This window comes from Lepeophtheirus salmonis, chromosome 2 (assembly GCF_016086655.4).
Source record: "Lepeophtheirus salmonis chromosome 2, UVic_Lsal_1.4, whole genome shotgun sequence".
Classification (NCBI taxonomy): domain Eukaryota; kingdom Metazoa; phylum Arthropoda; class Copepoda; order Siphonostomatoida; family Caligidae; genus Lepeophtheirus; species Lepeophtheirus salmonis.
The window spans coordinates 294,134-314,823 of NC_052132.2; positions in this window are offsets into that span (position 1 = coordinate 294,134).

Genomic DNA, 20,690 nt, shown 5'->3' on the forward strand with positions numbered 1-20,690 from the left:
AACCATGTTTTCGGTCAGTATCATACTCTTTTGGTTTATGGAGAAACAGGGGAGTGACATGCCCCATCTTCTTTTAGCCAAAGGATATGGTGAGTGCCAATAGGTACTATGAATCGAGTGTTTGACCAAGTGAAACGTTGGATGAAAGCTAAACCCAATAGTGGCGAATTCCTGTTTCAGCATGACTCGCTACCCAAAACATGTTGAAAGAAGAGAAAGTGTCATTTTGGGACCCCTGACTCCCAAAAAGTTCTATAGACCTCGTACCAAGGGAATGATTGACGAAGATGGCGAATACATTTTTTTTTCTTTTTGTATAATAAGAAATTGTTAACAAAATTTCAAACCCTTACTTGTTTTACTTATTGATCAGGGTGCTGTTAAATGTAATTTGAATTAAGCTGAACATATTTTCACCACAAAGATCTAACAAACTATAAGTATCATTTCAAAAAAGAACAAAAATACTTACTGTTTTCCTTTACTAAAAATAAAAGAGAAACATCAATAACTCCCTCATTTCTTATTCAATTATGCTTAAAATTCGTTTATGAGTTTATTTAAGGATAGTAAGTCCAAAAATGTTAACTGAATGAGGTCACTAACTTGCAGTAGCATTTAATTTTGAGTCCATCCGCGTTATTTTTAATTGCAAGGATTCATTATGCAACCAAACGACAGCTAAAACAAAAATAAACATGTTTTGTTCTGATCACATGTCTCCAAGTGTAAAATTGTCGAAGCAATATCAAAAAAGGCAACGCGTGTGCGATTTGCTTCAAGCTATCGTCATGACAGCGTGTTATGCCATAAAAATGGCTTTCGTCGTCGAAAGTGGCCAATCGGGTTCGCCGGCGTGTTGAGGCTGTTATTACTAGTAATGACAAAGACATATGAAATAAAAAATATTATTAAATATAGTACTTAAACATATCACAAATTTATTTGGAGTTGTTTTTTCTTGATTCCATAAAAATTACATTTTGCGTTATTTAGGTTTGTTACTGAATGTTTTGTCTCGAGTCTGTAAGTAAATTGAGTTTATGCAGAGATTTAATTTGGCAAAAAAAAAAATGAAGGTCAATTTTATACCTGTGGTGGAACACAAGAGAAAATAAAAGTTAAATTTTCGTAAACGATTTATAGCTACCTTGCTACACGATGGTAAAAAAATTAGTTTGGGAATTTCACAATTTGGACATTTAACATATGGGGGAATTCGTTTTGGCGTCGAATGTTCCTTTCTTAACTATAACTTCAAAGAACCCAAAGTAATGTAATAACACTAATTAAATATAATTATAAAATATTTTTTTGTTGAAAGTGCTACATTAAGTTTGCAAAAATAAAAGGATAGGTTATAATTAGAGCACTCCGTCATATTTCACAAACTATTTTTGAACATGATGTAATATTTGGATCTATAATTAAGATATTAAATAATATGAACACTTATATAACACTTAATGCTGATTTTTAATTCAAGGTGAGAGATAAAATAAAAGTAAATGTTGTACTTACAGGTGGGTCTGTCTAAAGCGATACACATTTAAAGTTGCCACTTTTGTTTGATTGCTCCCTAGATTTGGCACTGCCAAAATGCTTATTTTAACTACATTTAAGGGGCTTCCCTTAAATGTCAGCCGTCAAAATACTAATATTTTTCATTCTCCTATACGATCCTAACATAACTAACTTGGAACTACAACAGAGAATAACTCTTGTACTTTTAAAACTTAGGTAATACCAACAGATATCTCTTCCCATTGGAGGTTGTTCCCGGACAACTTTGTACAGAACAGTTATGTTGGGACATAGTTAAATCCCAGAAAACAGTGACTGTGAAGAAAAGAAAAACAATAATATTATAGGCATATTGCAGCCACCTACAAAAAGTAACTTTTAAGAAAAAGTTTTTTAGTTAATCATATAATCATATCAAGACAATTCGTATTGGCACCAAAACTGTGCAAGTCCCCATACATATAACATTATTCATAATTTACTCAGAGAAGAAATTCCCGACTTTTTTTTTGTAAGAAGCATCTGGTCCCTACAAGGCCCAAAACTGTCACCATTGGATTATGCGACATTTATCCGTTTGAAGGAGTTAAACATCAAAGTAAAAACTCAAGTCCTTCATCATGGATCTTGAGCAAACATGGAAAATATCCTTATTAATTTCTGGAAGTTCAGGTCTGGACTAGAAGTCGTAATTGTCATTGATGACTATTACTATATTTTATTTATAGGTGAAAATAGTTTTCCCCATATTATAGATATTAGTCTGGCAAAAATAAATATAAACTTTGCCTTAGACTCTTCTACTAATTCAGAAATGATCATTGTTAAGAATTTTCTCAATTAAAAGTTGTTTGTTATTGCTTTGTACAACACAAACTGTTAACATAACGGAAGAATTTAATATATGCATTATACTTCCAAAGACGCTTCGCTTATCTGTAAGTAAATAACATGAGTATTACGATACCTACATATGTATCTGTTTTGTAAGATATTTTAACTATATTATAATAAATATTAGATTGAGGAAACAGTAATTCCATATTTTTTTGCTTTATTTCAATGTTTTATAACAAGTGTCGCAATAATCTTATTTAAGACAAATATGCCCTGTTCTGTTCAATATGTTATTCCTTAGGAGAATCCAACATCATAATACCCTTCTCATAGAAGTCCTTGTCCCTATCGGCAATAAACTCGCTCGATCCACTGTTGTGCAACCCCAACCGAAAGATAGTCGGCTACGAATACATTGCAAATTTTCTTGGACACTTTCGACGCCTTTTTCACTTTCAGATAGTAAAAATCTAAAATAGGGCGATTTTCTTCCTATGAAACTCCACACTCAACACACGTTAGTTCACAACAGAACTTTCCGAGCGCATTAATATCTGCAAAACGTTTGTAATATACAATCACACCTTTACAACGATGTATCGTATGATCCGATGTGATCAATAATGAAAAGGTATACTCAGTTTTAAAAAAGGGCGTTAAATACAACTTTTGTCCCAACCTATTATTTTAAGTACCTACAGTACAATAAATTATTGAAAATCCATTTCTAGCTATAAAACAAAGGTTCCTACAAAAGTATAAAGGCATTCATCCATGGTAAAGGAGAATCAATGGGCGGTGCAGTATTTAAGAATATTAAGAAGTCGAATAAGGAGGAAGAAATCTAATAAAAAGATAAATTTTTATTATTATTTATAATAACTAAAAAAAATGTTTTAATATTTGCAAATAAAACGTTTATTCAGGAACACGCCTTTTTTGCTATGCATATTCATTTGCGTATAATATATTATGTTACATGCAAAAATATAGAAGAGCTCCCACAATAAGACTACTTGAGGCAATTTCCGAATATCTAGATGAATTACGCAAGGTTACAAATGATTTCAAGTTCAACATCTACTTCTAGGAACAGAAATTTTTCCCTCACATAATATTGGCCTCTTCAAAATTTTATCTTTTGTATGTTTACGAGAAAACTAAAGTATAAAAGTGTAATCACATTTTTTTTATCAGACTTATTGAACATAAAACTTACTTAGAGTTCAGAAATGTCTTAGATCATACTTATGTGAATTGGTTCGATCTCGAATACCCATGAACTTTTTATTTCGTTATTTTAATACAGTGGCAATTTAAAAATTGAATAACAAAAAGATGTTATTTGTAAATGTATTTAGAATTTTCCAATTCTTGGTGCAACTTTGTCGTATACCTAAAATAAAGTAAAGATATATATGTCAAAATATTTGAGATATTTCTTTACTTGTTTACTAAACATTAATTTAACCTTTCTTATCCTTATTAATATGTCATTTGTCAATGGCATTATTAGTGAAAAGTGTCTATTTTAATGATATAAGTGTTCAGGGGTACAATGAGCATAAGTTGATATTCAAATAATTTACTATATCATAATCAAAGTCTTAAGACGTATTTAAAGTTAAGTATAATTGTTTTTCGTATCAATTGTTTGTCATTAATTCCGATCCAATTCAGTAATACTAAATCTTGCAACTTGGAGATAATTCTTTTGAAAAGGAATGTAGCCAAATTTTGAATCACTTTGCTCTATAAGAAATAAAAGAAAACGGATTCAGAACTTTAACCTAACGTTCCCTTATGTAAAAATACATTCTAATAAATATCATCAGAGTTAAATAATCTATATATATATATAATACTGTAAGACCTAGGAGGCTGAAGTTTTGCATGGGTGCCTTTTTTTAACCTGGTCCGCCTAAAACGGAAGTGACAATTTTTTTGGTGGGTTAAATAAGAGGGTCTTATTCTATACCCAAAACAAAACAAAATATTTTTTTGTAACTAAAAGAGACTACATAAAGTGTTGAATTATAAATCAAAAATGGCTGGCGTCTCAAAAACAGCCAATCGAATAACTGTGCCTTCTAAATTGATTTAAAATTTAAAAAAAATGAAATTTCATTAATTTTCACATTAATAAAATTAACATCCAATGAAAAATTGGATGCGTAAAAATAATAAAGGTTATAGAAATTTGTATGAAAAATTGTTCACATATAAGTTTGACACATGAAAATTAATGTTTAACTGAAATATCTTTCATTTTCTGAATAATTTTTCAATTTTTTTTTTTTTATCAAATGATAATTTTCAATTTTTAAGAAGAAATGCCAAAAAACGATGCATCATATGGATACTATTACCCAGGCTATCTTGACTATCCCGATTTTCGGGACCTCAACATGTAGCCACTCTCCTCTCCAGACGCTAACCCCTTGGACTACTCTATTTAGGCGTGTATGAAGGAGAGGGTGTGACCTACTCCTCAAATGAGTGTCCCGTCTCTAGAGGTTCCATCAAGAAGGAATGGACCAACCTCGAGTCTGTTTATGTCTACCAAGGATTTATATGTCGTATTGAGGCAACTATTAGAGCTGAGGGCTCACATTTTTTATAAAAGTGGTGTCTAGCACTATTTTTAGATGATTTTGTAAAATAAATTTTCTCACAAAACCTTTTGTTTAAATTTTAATATTAAAAAGAAGAAAATGTGTATCACTAAATAAAATCAGCCCTGCATATAAATCTCATGAACGACAAAACAAAAATATGAATTGTATCAAATAACACAAGTCAATATAAAGTTTTCATGAATAATAATTTTGGTTGTGGCTGATAGCATTTTGAACGTTGATTCCAAATCTGTCTTTATTTTTCTTCTAGCACGTACAGTTTGTACTATGAAGCTAATTTTGTTTTTATAAATTTGCTTATAGGTATATTTGCAGAAAATCAATCATTTTGATAAAACCTCCTTATATTCAAATGATATTTTTTAAATAAAAATGGATCTATGAGTCTCAAAATTAGAATACATATTCCCCTGTTATTCATTCTTCTAATATGTTATACAATATAAAATATAATGTCCTCCTGTATATTGGCAATACACTGCCAAAAGTTCTTATTGCTCATTCTGTCCATTTAAAAGAAAATTGCGAAAAAATTGAAATACTATGACAATTACCAAATGGAAAGTCTCTGGATATCGCAAAATTTAAGATTGCTTAAGGGTATGCATTAAGGACTAAGAAAATTTCGTTGTTTGTTATACCTGTGGGAATGCCTTGCTACTATAGAACATTACACCAACAGTTACTTCCTTCTTAGGTCGATATATGTCGCATGGGCAAGCAGTGTCCAGTTTGTCCCGTTAGTGGATCTCCAGAAAATCTCTCTACCAACTCTGCATATTTAACTTTCTTTGACGAATAATTTTCTTGGAGCAATGGACAGAGTCAATTCTGAAAGGTTCTAATACCTTTTTTTAAAAAATTGAAAGTTAGTGCAGCAAAATTGAAGGAAGGGATATTTGTTGGACCACAAGTAAGGGAGGTATTGAATGACACTGAATTTCAAAAAGCTTCAAATCTACTGAAATTAAAGATTTGGCTGGCTTTCAAATGTCCATGTGAAAATGTCCTTGGAAAAGACAAGTCGCCTCCCTAAAAAGATGAAGTCAATACCTTCCTTGATGCTTACAAAGAACTTGAATGCAGAATGTCATTGAAAATGCACTTCCTGCGTTCCCACTTAGTTTGTTTCCCTATAAACGAAAAAGAAGAGCAATTTTTACAATGGAGAATCGCTACCAAAGATTTTGGAATGGAAGCATGATGCCAGACCATTCTTGGCTGCTGTATTGTGGCAATCCAGCCAAAAGATACAAAAGGAAGACACATACACAACGCTTTTTTTCGATATTGTTCCCAGAATTCGACTATATTCACAAAGTATGGCATAGAGCAATCTCACAAAATTGATTAAATATTCACATCACTATATTTTTTTAAAACTTTACGTGCTATAAAAAAATAATATCATATTTGAAATCAGCACACAAAATCCGTTTAGAAAAATGCTATGAATAATGTTTAATTTTGTTGACCCGTGATAATTATTAGAGAATGAATTTGATTTGTTTATTCATGAGCTTCGTTAATGTGTCCATGACTTTGATAAGATTTAATTCGATTAGACATAACTATACGATATATATCTCTTTAATTTTTTTAACCCCAAATCAACGCAATATATTTACTAGAGTTGTTCAGTATACCGATACTATATCGTTACCAGAATACTAACTTTTTAAAAGGATACTATATTATTTGATATCGGAACCAGTACTTGTAGTGGTTGTAGGTTATAAACAAAATGTATCTGCCAATGACGTAACTCACCCTTTCAGCAAAATTGTCATAAAAACCCAATAATGAATAGGAAAATCAAAATGATGAGATTGAAAAATACAATTTTTTCAAACGCAATTTTCTCTCCAACCAGTTGAGAAAAAAAAACATAGATTCTGAAAGCATCATAGATTCCAATTTTTCTTATTCATTAAAAATACATCCAGCCCCAAATACAGTTTATATACGAGGCCAAAAGTGCAGGCATACCATTGCCACTTGGTCCCTTAACAAATCCTGGAATTGCTTCTAAATCCAACTGAAAAGTTTGTCTTTTGCATTGGAAACGGTTCGGTTAGTTTGTTGTTCGAAGCGTGCCAAACAAACCAATCCATCAGATTATGATCCTGCGAGTTTGAAGTCGTCAAAATTGTCTTGGGTCTATTTGAGAATTTTATTCAAGGGTGTGACATTGTTTTTGTCTGAAAATCACCTTTAGGCGTCTCAAATTCCCTCTTAACCTTGCGAACGAACGTTTCCTTGGGTCCCAGAGTTTGAACAAATGTCATACTGTCTCTTCTGGTGCGGATTCTATAGAGGGCTCTGTACCCTTTTCTAAATATTTGGGTCAACAAATTCGTCAATTGATTCATTTTTCTTTTCTTTTTTTTCAACTGGTGCAGGTTTGAAAAAGCTATCTTACAAAAAAAATTAGCTGGCTAGTGCCCGTTTTTGCTCAAGAGAGTGCGCCGAAGTTGTGGCATAGATAGCTTGCACACTTTGTACATAAAATACCAAAATAAAAAACAAACAGACACAGTATTCTTGTTATGTATGCACACACCTGAAATATTTCACTGGAACGACTAAATAATTATTTAATATATAGCTAAGTATCAAAAAGTTCCAAACTCAATATTTACCTTTTAAACAGATTTTATCTGATAGATAGTGGCAAAAGAAACATTTTTATACTAAAAATATGTTTTTAGCTTCAATATTAAGGAAGTTATGATTAATTTATCTTTGGAATATCATCGGTTTTTTTCATATTGTTTATGAAATAGCTTAAAGCAAAATCTATGATCTTCTATGACATTTCAAGAAAACAACACAACTTTCTTTAACGTCAAGATAATTTATTTTTTTTTTTTTAATTACAAAATACAGTAATGTGCAAAAGATGTTACTTTTAAATAACTGCTATTGAATTATATAATTAATTAATTAGCTACAGCTAATAATTGGTAATTATTGTGGAAAAAAGAGCGGTTAAAAATTAATTTCAGATTGTTCAGTAAGAAAGACTGAAGGTGCTAATATCGGATAAAAATTTTGTGCTTTACGTCAAAGGATTGATTGGAAACTTCTAAAAATACGAGATAAATAAATGAATTATTGTCCATTAGACCTTTTATTTGATCCATAAGAACCCTTCATGATTTTGAAAGCTATATTGAAATGTCGTACCTTCCAGAGAATGGTGCGATTAAACAAAGTAACGTCTTGAACTTTTTAAAGTCTAAGTGAAAGATTGAGAATTGATCTCCAGTGTACTCAATTATCCGCTTTGATTTATTCATACAGACAGATAAACTTTGCTTTATTAATATAGATAAATTCTTAGATTTTCGAAAAGGTCTCCACAACTACTGAAAGAAAAATCCGAACGACATTTTTTCTTCAGATTTTTAGTCGAAACGTATTGAAATATTGATATTGATTTTGATACTGGAACCAAAAGAAAAAATATTCTTATTGTGGCAAGATTAGTTTTGCACAAAAAGTTTTATTCGGAAAAAAACTAACGTAATAGATATAAATTGTTTTATATTTCTCCATTTATGACATCTCATTCAAGGTATTTGACAAAGTTTTTTTAGGGTTGGGAAAACTCTATGTTAATAATATTAAACAAGTATCTCCATAAACTATACTTAAAAAAGAGTTGCTGTTTGCAGAAGTCTTACTTGAAAAACATTATTGTTATATAAGGAAATAAATATTTGCAATTTGTATCTGTTATTACTGTATTCTGCTGTTACTAAGACGTTGCAAAAAATGAGAACACATCTTTTTATGTTAAACATTCTCTAACATATTTTGAATCATTTTTTTTATCATACTCTTTATACAAACAAAAAACAGAGTATCAAATACACTTTTTGAAAAAAAATAAGTCTCTTTAAAAGACTTAAAAAATAAAACTTTATTTTAATTTAAATTTTGGCAAATGAGGAATGAATTAAAGTAAGTTGGATGAATATAATATATTAAATTTATGTATATATGGGGTTTGGCAGAAAAACATCGACTCGAGAGGTACCAGACCTTAATGACCTTTATCATAAGGTGGCCGTGGGTACAAGTGTATTAAGAACCATCTTAAGTCACTCTTCACGGTCCTTCTGATGGGCCTAGTAGCTACGGAGAAGTAGTTGGCGAGGCGATTAATCGATTTGGAGGATTCTCCTTGATTTTTTTCTTCAAGCTGGATAGGAACTTCGAATCACTCCGATTCCTTATTTTCTCAAGAAGTCTTCTCTATCATGTTTATCTTGGTCACCGTGAAAACCAGAATGCTGGAGCACTTAACAATGTCTTAAATCCTTACCACCTCAACTTTAGTATCTTGGAGATCCGAGATGCGCTGCCTTATGGCTTTTTGTTCACTCACAATAACGAGATAACAAACTGTTTATAATAATTTGTTTATGCACGAAGAATGGCCGAACCAGAATATCGAAAATGATCACTATATTAATGAGAAAATTATCATTAATTAACAGCACATGTTATGCTGCCCACCCTGTACATATACTTAATATTTATTTCTTTTACATGAATGGTGGTTTAAGTCATAATCAATAACATTGTTGGGGTCGTATAAAATTAGGGCAATTCTTGAAAATGAGCAAATTAAATTTTAACCCAATTTTTCGGTTGCAAAAACATCTATTAAGCACTCTGGTAAAAAAAAATATAATCATTTTCGTGTTTAATACATTTTTATTTCTCAAATTTTGAAGAAAAGACAAATCTTGATTATGCTTTTTAAAGTAATCACTTGAGAAAAGGAACTTTTTTAATGAATTTTTTGAAATTCAGTATCATAACAAATTTCAAAAAATTGACATCTTAAATAAACTATTTATGTGATCCATTTAAAGAAACATTAGTAAAAGAACTTTAATGAAAGTTTCCTGTTAATTTGGTTGTTCACAGAAAGTCCTTGAAAAGATCCATTTGGCATGATGATAAGAATTTTCTTGAAATTATAAATGGCTGCAATGTAGTTTCAAAAAAAACGTCTGACTTTGAAGACTGAAACAAAAGTTTTACAAAATACTATTTTTTCATAAAACTGCAATATATCAATCTTTTGTACACAAAATATAATTACAATAATTTTATTCTAAATTTTTTAAGAAAATTAAAATCGAACAAATTTTGTCATTCAGATTGATGTTAGAAATGATTTAAAAGTAATTGATAAGAAAAAATACTCAAACCCCTACACTGAATCCTTTTATTGAATATTTGAAACGAAGAAAAATCAAAAGAAATATACATGAAGTTCGGAGCTTTTAGTAGTATACTTCTAACTGCAGCAGAAAAATAGTTTACTTATCACAATTATCAGTATCTTAAAAGTTGGAAGTAAATTTTTTGGACAAACGTCTTTTAAAATGGAAAATACTAATCTTTTTTCGCGGAAACCTTCTTTTAAATATAATAAATAGATAGGGTTTTTACTTAATTTTTTCGGGTGCAAACAACACTTTTTGACCTTTTTTTTTTTGCGGGACAGAGAGTCAAAAGTTAATGCAGTCCTTACAAAGACACATCATATTGTGTACGATCAATGGTCAATGAAAGGTAAAGGACACATAATGAGTTGCAAACATTATGAATCTGTATCGAAATGTTTTAAAATATTTATATTACCTAGTAGTTTTTCATATCATTTTCATATTGACATGGGGCATAATGTATTGGTTTACATATTATTGCATTTGTGTGTTTCTTTTTATTTGATTTTATCATCATCAATATGGTTTAACTGAGTCCAATCCTAAATTTATATAATATGTATTTTTAAATATTTGTGTAGGGTCCCTTTCAACGTATATACACAGATTAAACCCTCAGTCTACCCATAAATAAGTACAAAAAATAAGTTATTTTTTGTACGAGTATGATTAAGTTGCCTTGCCTTATAAACGCTCAACAATATGGACATAAACAGTTTGCAAATTTTTCTCCGTCTCCCTTACTCAATTGTCTTATTTATTTAATATTATAAGTGGCTCAAATATAATTACTTTTAAACTTTTTTATAAGTGATTGAATTTCTTTCTAAGTAACGAGTGCATTATGTCATCAATGAGTATAAATGTATCAACATGTTTACATTTTTTTAAATAATCTTTTGAGTAAATTTTTGAGGATACGTTTATTTTAACGTTTGATATGACAGGTATTTCTTTCCTATGATTAATTATAAATATTTTCGAAGGAAAAAGTTTCAGACAACTTTTTAATAAATAAATATTTTTGTAGAAGTAAAAACATACAACTTCACCCCCCCCTCACAATAAAAAACTAACAAATAGGCAATAAGTTCCAAGTATTTTGGAGGAGATTTCGTATAAAATATTATTACAGGGTAAAATTTAAACAAGAGATTTTGTGGGTATTTTTAATTAATAAAATCATCTGAAAATCACTTTTATTCAATATTCGAGCCCTCATCTCTAATAATTGCATCCATGCGAGCTTGCCGGCTTTGTCTATGTTGTCGGAAAGGAGCTTGGTCCACTCCTTCTTGATGAAAGCCTTTATAGTGTGAACTCTCCTGTGATTAGTAGCACACAGCCGCTCCTCCAGACGCTCCTAGATAAAGTAGTTCAAAGGGTTCGTGTCTGGACAGGAGGGCGGCCATATGTTGAAATCACAAAAGTCCAGAAAAATGTCTCTTAGGAAGGCCTGTGTCATAGCAGTGCAATGACACGTAGCTCCATGTTGAGTGAGAACAAAATTGTCCCCGAAGTTTTCTCTGGGCGGAGTTAGCATATTATTATCCAAAAGTTCGATGTAAGCATCTGCATTGAACCGCTCATTCATCTCCAAAGAAAAGGGACTTATCTTGTACTGGCCACAATACCCGAGACTATGGTGGCGGTGAATAAGTCCCGTACACGATAACCAGTGGTACGGCTGCACCTGAGCTCCTTAGATATATCCATGTATATATGCTGCATTTGACAAGCTTCAAAATTCCACTCCATTGTTCCTCCATTTTACTCGTTCTCGTTTGTTTAATTTTTATTTAGTCGAAACTTTACATAAGGTATTTCGAGTCACAAACCCCATCTTTCACCGAGTTTGAAGACAATCCAAGAATATATTAGCAATTGATTAATATTTAAATTAAATGCATCACTAAATAATATCAACCTTGTATATTAATTTTTGTATGTACTATATTTATTTGCAAAGAAAAGCTTTGAGAGAACCATTCAAATACTGTTTTGGTGGCATTGGTTTTTACTAACAACTATCTGAATCATTCAATACAAAGAAAAACCATTTGATTCCTATACTATTTGTATTAGTTTATATTACAAAGTATTAAGTGAACACGAAATTGAGAATATTTTCCAACAAGAAAATCCTCAAGGGTATGATTTGTTATGCATAATTCTAAAGATTGAAGGATATTTGAAAAATCATACACTTGATGTTATAAGATAAAAGATGCAGTATTAGATTATCATATCAAGTTCTGTCATTTAAATAATGAAATGTATATCTTGTTGTTAAATTTAAAATGCGGAATTAATGAAAATGGTACAATCCTTATCCGATATTTATTTTTTTTGCCTGGTTTTTTCATGTTTATTAGTGAATATACATTTATTCTTTTAATATGTATAATAAATGCATTTTTTAGAAAAAAAAATTACCTGATTAATGATTCATATCTTCACATAAAAAGTAATAATGACATGTTTGTTTCAAAACTAGCCTTTTAAAACAACAAATTCACTATATACAGAATAGTAATGGAGTAAAATTATTTTATACAGGTAAAATTAGAAGCTTGTGCCCGAAGCTTTATTAGAAATCCTACTTTTTTTTTTTTAATGTTTTTTTGTTCAAAAATGCAAAAAATGTATTTAGATAGAGTTTTTTATAATTGTAATTTTTACGGGGAGCGTCCCTTTTTTAATATAGAAGTTTGAGCGCCCATGGGAGATGTGTCATGCGTAGGTAAGATGTGGTTTTGATGGCAAGTCAAAGTTTTTGGCTTCATTTAACAAAAATGCCATCTATCAACGATCAATCGTGGAACAGATAGAGTGTCCTATTTGGGATCCGTCCCCGACGAGATTTTAACTCCCCTATGCAATGTGGAATATCCTAAGATGGAGATCACTCTAGTTTCCCGCCTCAGATTGACTCTCTTATGTCGTCAGTGGATGCCACTTGGCTTAAAATTTGGAAGATATTATACGTACAACCTGAAATTATGTCAAAAGGCGTATTCCCAAGTTTTTCGGTATTAAACGTGTATAAAAGTATTAATACATACTCCAATACAATCCATAATCTGTGGGGTAATTAATTTTTTTATTATGCTTTAACATTATACATACCTTATATTTAACCAATACGATTTTTTTTAATTGGATTTTCTTTTAAAAATTAATCTGATTTACATAAAAAAACATTGCCAAATGATAGTTGTATCAATTTTTGTTAAATTTTATTTTTCAATATGATCACCTTTGGGGTTAGTAACGGTCTCTACTCGATCTTGGAAATGTGTTTAAGTCTTAATGACAGTCTCCTTTGGGATATTCTAGAATTCCTCCCGGATCCTCTACATCGGCTTGGATTGATTGTTATAAGAAAATCTGTTGGTATGACACTCAACTACTCCCAACACAAAGAAGTCCGTGGGCTTGAGTTCCGATGAAACTTGAAGCCAAACACTTGGTCCAAACTCATATCGTGATCAACAGTCTTTCTTGTTGATTCATGATCCCCTTCAGCCTGTCCGTCCATGTTTAAGTAGTTAGCAATCTCAAGATTCTTCCTTCTGGTGCAGATTGCAACCAGAAAAATCTGCCTTTTTCACGATTGTTGAATAAAAATACATGGATGATCGTCCCATTTTTTTAAACTTACGCTAAATACTTTTGGCTACCCGCTAAAATAGCAAACAACGTCTTACCTGCATATGCACAGCTGTATCAGGCGCTTAAAGTTCGTTGTTAAATAACGGCTGCACGTTGTATATAGATCAGCAAAAAAAAAAAAATCCAGTGGACATTCATTTGACCATTGTTCCACCTTTATTTCATAACTATTTTACTCAACAAAATCACCCATATTTTAAGCAACTACGTGGTGGAAAACAGTGCATGTTCCAAGTAAAGAGTACTTTAGAAAATGAAGTATGTATGTACCTTTCCTTCTATTTGTAAATCTTTGTTGAATTAGAATATATTTTGTACCTACTTGTTATACAGAAACTTGCCAAAGAAAATAAGGGCTGAGAAATAGTTTATAGCTTTTCAAACCTAACTATACCCAAAGGATCTTCCATCACACAAAAGAAAATGAGATAAAATAACACACATATAAATGTACATAATTTAATCAAAACAATTCTTCAAAGATATTTGTTCCTTTTTTACGTGCATATAAATTGGTTGGTTGACAATTACAAATGTGTCGTATTTTTTACCAAATGTAATCCAATCAAATAAAAGGTTCCTATAAGAAAAACTGTGGGGGAAAATAGGTAGCAGGAAAATAATTTGAAGATGGAGTCGAAAAAAAATCTCAAGAGTCATTAAAAAAACATGGATTAATTAATTTTATAGATTGTGTCGTGATTCCTACATATTAATAACTCACAAACGGATTAATTTTTGAACAGTCACATAAACCTCAATGATACTCTGTGCATGTATAAAATATTCATTGGACGAACGAATAAAAGTGATGAAATATGCATGGAGGGACTTATACGAATACATTTGTAATAATTGACTTATCAAATTACTTTTATTCTATTTACAGTAAAGTCAAATTGATCAATGTACAGCCTTATTTTCTAATAAGGCTACAAGGGTTGTCTGAAAAGTTTCTGAGCTCAACGTGAAGATGGTAGCACTTGTAAATAAAAGCTAGTACTATCTATCTGGGATCAGTTGAAAGTGACTCACCAAAGTTTCAACTTTTTTGAATACTTTGTTGTTATGGAAGAGTCATTAAAGTGAGTTGTTTTTTGTGAAAATGGCAAAATCAAGGATCGAGCTCTCATTAAATATTTGTTTATGAATGTGTAAACTTAAAATAAATAAAAAACAAATTTTTGTTTTTGTTAAAGTTTGACGGTTCTAAGTCAAGCCAACTCAAAGTAATAAAGGAAAGAACAAAAAGGGTATCGTAGACCGAGTACTATTTGAACGGGTTAAAGAGATGGAAAGTATCGCTAGAAGAAGTTTGTTGAATTACAAGGATACTTTTTTGATAAATAACAATGCAGAAAAAATGTCTTTTTTAGGTCGGAAACTTTTTACACCACGCTCGTACATTGTTATTTATTATAAAATATACAAAATTGTTGAATAAATAATATTGGAAAAAAGTCCCTCAGCTGCACTTATTGTTCAAATTTAGTAAAAATTAATAGGGTTTAATGTAGGGGAGACCGGGGACTATTGCAAATTGCCCTTTTTCTCAAATTTCATAAAACCTATTCCCAAAAATGTGAATTACAATTGTGTAATATAATGCAAATTATTGATCTCACTCATAGCCTTTGAATTGCTAAAACTCACGGATTAAGGAAGAATGAGAGATGTTGTAAATTTTGATACAAGGTCTTAGTTAAACAAGTGTTCCAATTTCCCCGGAATGATGTAAACTTCTTATGTTTATATACTAGCGGTAGTACCCGGCATTGCCCAGAGTTATTAGGCGACTTCGAATAGGTACACTTTGTATTCAAAATATACAAGATAAGAACCTAAGAAATCCTTAGCATTACTCGTGGTGTATATTAGCACACTCACACGTAGTTACTGAATACGGAGAATGATAATAACAGCTAGACAGAAAAAAAAGTAATAATATGAAGTAATGACGTATGAGCCAAAGAGTACTTTAGTCTCTAGAGCGCTACATGGTTGAGTCTTATCTACACATGCTCGATTTTGCATGCATATATAGGTCAGAGTACAGTATACAGTGCAGCCTGTATGCATGGCCAATGGTACATGCAAAACACCTGGAGAATTTTAATTAATATGAATACATTTATATTTCTTATATATAAAATCTCTGTGGGATGTACATCAGGGAGCAGTATGTATAAAGTTCTCTCTGTAAACAAGCTCAATGTGTGTAGCGAAGCTACTACGAGATTTGATTAATTGTTATTTCTTACAACAAAAATGACTGTTTTTCATTCCGACATATATTGTTTTCTATACGTAGATATTTACGCTTTACAGGCAAGCATGATTGTTCGCCAGGACAAGGCCTTAAAGGCCAAGAAGTATGTGATGTGAGAGTGAATTGTTCCAAACTATATTACTGATCTATGACCTATGGTATAAACCTTATTGTATTTTAATCTGCTTGAATTCATTGAAAGTTAAGAGCATAACACTTTAAAAGGTCAAGTTATACATCATTTGAAAAAAAATATTTCGTAGAATTCTTAAATTATTATAAAACCTCTCTTTTAAAAAAAGTGTTACAGCTATACCGTGTTACAGAGACAGTAGCAATATTTGACTAATCGTATTCAAATTCCATTGGTAAAAAACTAATGTTTAACCATCTCTAAACAATTTCATCAAATAACAGACATATGTTGCTATTTAACTTTGGCGTGCCTTAGTAAAAGCAAGTCCGGGTAATTGACTAAAAAAAAAAGAGTTATATTTCTTCCCAATACCTCCAGCGACTTACAAGGACTGTATTAGTTTTACATTTTGACGTCACCTTCGTCTCTGTTCTAAAGATTCAAGAGAATAACTTTTCCCTAGGGCGTTGTCCATTGCCCTATTTCATCAAAATCTGTCCTTTTAAATAATAACAAAATTTTAACAAACATTAATGAAGAATGATGGGAAATTTTTCCTTGTCCATTGTTTTACTGAAAGAATTCAATTGGTAAATGGACGTAGTTTATTTTAATATTAGTGGAAATTAAATTTTTTAGTCAGTATTTTTAAATTTGAGACTATTTCAAGGACTTTTAACAGTGGTGGGACCTTTTTCAAGCTCCATATTTTGGACCGATATTACTCTACTAATTGCAAATTTGCAATTTGTTTTTTTGTTCCTTATCAGATTAAATTTATTGCCTTTTTTAATTTAAGTTCTTTATTAATTACAGTTGTCAAAAACAACAACAAAAAATTTTAAAGATTGTTTTATCGAATGCTAGTGGTAAAGTGGATGGCCTGATCACGAAACCGTAATTAGTTTAAGCATTTTATATTCACTTTAAATTGTATGTGATAATTTTAATCTTTTGATGGTTGTGAGAAGAAACATTCAATCTCTCTGAAAATAAAGTGATTGTCTATCAAATATATTATAATGTGGATTGCTTACAAAAATAAATTATTATTTCAAATACAACATTTAGTCCCAGAAAATGTTTAAAAAAATAAAATTATTTCAGTTTTTGTTTGAGAATAATGAGCACATTGTCTTTTTCATCTGTTTTAGAATAAAAGAGATCATTTGAAGGGATACTAAAAATCTTTCAATTTGAAAAGAACAAATATCTTTCAACAGAATTTAGTTTGCAGAGAGAGGGGGGGGGGAGGCTATTTGATTGCAAATATTCTGAGACAACATCACTTGAGTTTAATACAATAAGATAGAAAAATTCGATAGTTGAATTTTTTATATTTGAACTTATTTACCACTTTTTTTCTTTTATTTGAAATTTGTTAGACTTTTAGTACATAACTTCGATTGTGTCTACATACAAACCCATACGGGGGTGGTCTGAAAAGTTTCCGACCATAACATGAAGATAGAAAAACCCGAAAATAAAGCCTAGTCATATATTTCTTGCATCTGTTGACAATTACTACAGTTTCAGCCATTTTAGACGCAGGGTTGTTATCTAACAGTCGTTTGAGTGAGTTGATATGAGTATTGTTGTGAAAATGGACAAAATTGAGAATCAAGCTGAATAATTGAGCAAAAACAAAAGGTGTTTTTAATCAACTTTTTTCCAACGCAAAATACCGAGTAATATGTGGACGTTTTACAAAGATGGGAACGTCACTAGAGGAAGGGAGAAGAGTTAGTACTGAGATGGCTCCAGGTACCATTGTCATCGTTATACGGACTAATTACACGTTGATAAGTTTATTAAAGCTGAAAAGAACCAGACCTTCTGAGACGGTTAAGATTTTATTCCCGTTGTTTGTAATTAAAAGGGTTCATTACGTAACTAAACTACTGTATACACAATTTTTGTTTTTATTTAATGTCTCTATTTGTAAAAACGTTAGAGCAATAACAGTGTCCTACCCGGGAAGGCTACAAATACCGTTGGCATCTCCTTCCGGACTGTCTACAATATGAAGAAGTCAATTACAAGCCCATACAGTCAAAAAGAAGCAAAACTTGTACAGTAACCATTTGGATGAATTCTAGCCTGCCTCCATGTGGCCCTCGGTCAGCTCCGACCTAAACTTGGATGACTTCTGGCCTGCCTCCATGTGTCCCATGTACAGCCCAGACCTAAACTCTATCGACTTTACAGTTTGGACATCTTACAGTTCAGACCTAAACTCCGACCTAGACTTTGCAGTATTTTGGAGATGAATATCTGCTGTAACTTTTATCCAAATTTGGATTCGGTCCGAGCTGCCACTATGACAGCGTGGTCCACTTTGGCCACAGTTTTCATTTTCACGAGCTTTCAATCTCTTCACCATCGTGTTTTTGCTTGTAAACCAGGACATATTGAAGAAAAAATATAGTTATATACATACATTACATTATTTTAATATGTCATTAATTGGTTTTGAGTTTTTTTCTTTATATTCCTTGTAAATCACATTTTTCATAATTTTGCCTTAATTCTTTGTACATAACTCAAAAAAATTACAAGTTTATATGTAGTATCAATTAATATTATTTCATAAAAATGAATATATCAAAGATTCTTTGTACATTATGAAGAAAAAATCCAATTATTCATATTTTCTTGTCAATACACATTTTTGAAACAAGTTGAAATTCCTTCCGTCAAACAACTATTGTATTTTAAAGAGTTGTATGTACTAGGTTTTACCATGATATATACTGGATATGAGGTGGGAAGAATTATCGAAATATATAACTAAAATACAATTTGTCTTAATAATAATCATTCAAGTAGTATTTCCATATGATAACGAAAATAACAAGAAATTGTGAGACGGAATGAGTCTTAGAAGGAATTTTCGATATACTTGTAGGTAATAGAGGGCTTCTTTCAGCTGCAAAATTAATAACATGCTTGCAATTTTTCTGTATTTTTTCATACGTCTATGATACAACTCAAAATTAATTGTTCAAATGGTTTATGCGGCTATAATTCTACCATTTGTAGGCAAGGGTCTCTTAAAGAAAAAAGAAAGGTGATTGAATACATAATTTGATAAAGGATACGTCCCTGTAAATTTGTTGTTTCATTGTTAATATATTATTCAGAAAGTTCCTTCCCATGGTGTGTGATTATTATATTGTACTGTTCAATAACAGTATTTTGTTTACGGATAATATATAAATACATTCACACTATTTTAGCGTAGGTATATTTGGGTCGCTATACCTATATCTATAATCTACAAATGCTGAATGTCATAATAGTAATAGTTTTGTTGGTTATTTATCTGTAATGTTTGATTTTATGAAAGTTAATAGTAGCAAAACCCACTTAGAAGTAACAACAATACATGTACATTAGACTGTGTCAGAATTACAGTTAGAGTGTAACCTAACATAAAAGACAGCATTTTCTTATAAACTGGCTCAATTTAAGTCCCTGCAGATAATTTATTTTTTAGAGATACTAATATTGACAATCGGGGGTGTTACTAGATTTTATCATATGGGGACGGAGCCCCACAAATTAAAAGACTGTAATGTGAATATGTTTATTATATACCAAGTGGAAACTCAAAACTTATACACAAGTGTTATATTGACTTCAGAGGTTCTGTGTGAGGAAATTACAACTCTCTGTAATTGTATATGTACCATGTATCTCAAGCACCTTTTCATTTTTTTAAATCGTACAAGAAATGTCATCGCAGCAAGATTCAAAGCTTAGCACATCAACTCTTCTTTGTGAAAGTCACACTCAAAAAGAGATGACCAGGATGACGAAAATTGTTCGTAAGACCATTTATAATGTTAAGAAGAGGCTGGACCATATTGAGATCATAGAAAGGAATTAGGGATCCGGAAAACGCCCATCATTAATTCAAATGCCCTCAAGGACGCCCTTGATCTGGTTCCCGGAGGGTTAGAGACTAAATTCAGCTAGGGATATGGACGTTTTCAAGGCCAACCTGCTCACTTGGTTACATGAAAATTTCTCCGACGATCAACGTCGTCTTCCAGAAAAGATGGGGGGCCCGCTCACACGGTAAAACCTATTCAAACATTCTTGGCTAACAACATCCCTTTTTGCGACAAGAGAATGTGCCCAACATACAGTTCGGGTGTCAATCTTCTCAACTTTTCTTTCCGGCTGCACATTGAAAGGAAGGCCGTAGCATCCGTCACTTCAAAGTTGAAGCCATGATGCCATACACCACCGAGGTATGGGCTGCCGTGGACAAAACTTCACTACCAATACTTGCACCTATTTTCACGAGAGGCTTGTCACCATCTATGAGGCCAATGGCGGCCAAATAGAAT